Source organism: Bos grunniens, chromosome 20 (assembly GCF_055505025.1).
Source record: "Bos grunniens cultivar Pamir isolate PY7600 chromosome 20, Bosgru_T2T1.0, whole genome shotgun sequence".
NCBI lineage: Eukaryota > Metazoa > Chordata > Mammalia > Artiodactyla > Bovidae > Bos > Bos grunniens.
Genome location: NC_141184.1, coordinates 16040750 through 16043536, shown reverse-complemented (window position 1 = coordinate 16043536; position 2787 = coordinate 16040750). Strand labels below are relative to the sequence as shown.

Here is a 2787-nt window from a genome sequence, read left to right as displayed (position 1 = left end):
TGAACTGTGGTGTTGGAGAAGACTCTTGAGAGTCCCTTGGACTGCAAGGAGATCCAAAGAGTCCATTCTAAAGGAGATCAGCCCTAGGTGTTCTTTGGAAGGAATGATGCTAAAGCTGAAACTCCAGTACTATGGCCACCTCATGCGAAGTGTTGACTCATTGGAAAAGACTCTGATGCTGGGGGCGATTGGGGGCAGGAGGAGAAGGGGACAACAGAGGATGAGATGGCTGGATGGCATCACCGACTCGATGGACGTGAGTTTGAGTGAACTCCACAAGTTGGTGATGGACAGGGAGACCTGGCATGCTGCTATTCATGGGGTCGCAAAGAGTCGGACACGAATGAGCAACTGAACTGAACTGAACTGAACTGATTCTATAGGGGCTTCCCTGGTGGCTCAGCTGGTAAAGAATTAATCTGCAATGCAGGAGACTGGGTTCAATCCCTGGATTGTGAAGATCCCCTGGAGAAGGGAAAAGCTACCCACTCCAGTATTCTGGCCTGGAGAATTCCACGGCCTGTACAGTCCATGGTGTCACAAAGAGTCGGACACGACCAAGTGACTTTCATTCATTGTATTCTATAGATGTGAATAAATAAGAGGAGAAAGCTGTTAACAAAGAAAAACATCTAAAAAGAAAATGGAACTACACAAGCCAGGTACCTCCAAGAATTTGGGAGTAAACTGTCAAAACTGCCAGCTTTGAGCCTCCAAAGAAAAATCAGCTAAATTAAGAACCAGAGGGCACTTTCCTTTCAGCAGAGTATGAAGGCAAGATGGTGGTGCAGATTTCCAAGAAGAGGAAGTTTGTCACTGATGGCATCTTCAAAGCTGAACTGAAGAGTTTCTCATGTGAGAGCTGGCTGAAGATGGGTACTCTGGGGTTGAAGTCCAAGTTACATCAACCAGGACAGAAATCATTGTCTTGGCCACCAGGATACAGAATGTTCTCCATGGTTCAGAAGAGATTTGGCTTCTCTGAGGGCAGTGTAGAACTTTATGCTGGAAAGGTGGCCACAAGAGGTCTGGCTATCCTTGCCCAGGCATAGTGTCTGCGTTACAAACTCCCAGGAGGCCTTACAGTGTTAGGGCCTGCTCTTGCATGCTGTGGTTCATCACGGAGAGTAATCAAGGACTGTGAAGTCGTGGTGTCTGGGAAACTCCAAGGACAGAGAGCTAAATCCATGAAGTTTGTGGATGGCCTGATGGTCCACAGTGAGGACCATCTATGTTAACTATGATGCTGACACCACCATGTGCCGTGTGCTGCTCAGACAGATTGTGCTGGACATTAAGGTGAAGATCATGCTGCCTTAGGACTCAACTGATATGACTGGCCCTTAGAAGCCCCTAGGGCTTCCCAGGTGGCACTAGTGGTAAAGAACCAGCCTGCCAATGCAGGAGACTTAAGATACATAGGTTCAATCCTTGGATTGAGAAGATACCCTGGAGGAGGGCATGGCAACCACTCCAGTATTCTTGCCTGGAGAATCCCATGGACAGAGGAGACTGGTGGGCTACAGTCCATAGGGTCACAAACAGTCGGACAGGACTGAAGCAACTCAGCATGCACGCATGCAAGAAGCCTCTGCCTGGTCACGTGAACAGTCTGGAACCCAAAGAGGAAATACTGCCCACCACCCCCCCCTCCAAAGAGAAGGGTGGGGAGCCAGAGCCACCTGCCATGCCCCAGCCAGTACTCACAGCATAATAGGGTCTTCTTGGCCACTAGATTTGGAGTCTGGATGTTGCTCTATAAAGACATTTAATAAAATGTTTTTAAAAGAAACAACCAGAGGGTAGGTCTAGAAATTTAGAAATACAAACAATTCTACTTCAGTTTTAGGAGAGAGAAAGAAACTTACGTTAGAAAGAATTGATTTGTTATTCAGTGAGCAGAGAAAAAGTCAATATCTTCATATTACTAATAAAGCCATGAATAAGCTACTAATCTGGAACAGGGGAAGTATCCAGCTGAGGAACTGAGAAGCAAAGATTTTATTTTTAGATTCAAGAGAATATTAGGATGGGGGTTTTAGATGAGGTGTTTATGCTTTATTTCCTTGATTAGGGCACTACCATGCTGCTTTTTAAACACTGATGCATGCCTGTGGCTCTAACTTGGACCACATTAGATGGTCCTTATTGTGATAAATTGCATTATTCAGGGTTGTTAACTTCTAACAATGGCAAATTGGCTATTTAAGCAGAAAAGGAATTTAGTCCAGGAAAATACATAGCTCTCAGAATCTTCACATTAGTCAAAGAAAAGGTTTATAGGTTAGTTAAGTGACCAGGCACAAAACCCAAGTTATACCATCTATGACCTAGAGACTACTGACGTTATCCCAAAACAAGGACCCAGCATAGCAAGTCACTCCCCAGAGACCAGCCATACTTTCCATCTACGCTCTTCCAATTGTCAGTTTCCCAACCAAGTCAGGATGAAAACCACATGCAAGACCTCTGTTTCTGTGGGGGATTCACTGTAAATCCAACTTCAGCACAAGTGCATCTCATTTGTACCTCCTTGGTCACATGAGTGCCTCTCTGTGAAGGTGATTCAGTCGTGTCCGAGTCATGCGACCCCAGGGCCTTTAGCCCACCAGGCTCCTCTGCTCATGGGATTTCCCAGTCAAGAATACTGGAGTGGGGAGCCATTCCCTCATCCAGGGGATCGTCCCATGCCTCTCCTCAGTGTGGTACCAGGGTTTTTCAGTTGGCTCTGTTGGTAAAGAACCCACCTGCCAATGCAGGATGTGTGGGTTTGATCCCTGGGTCAAG

The 2787-nt window shown here is 46.3% G+C and overlaps 1 pseudogene; it reads left to right on the top strand.

The window, feature by feature from the left end:
* The first annotated feature begins 779 nt into the window (after window positions 1–779).
* On the top strand, window positions 780–1714 carry LOC147350135 (small ribosomal subunit protein uS3-like; annotated as a pseudogene).
* The last annotated feature ends 1073 nt before the right edge of the window (window positions 1715–2787 follow it).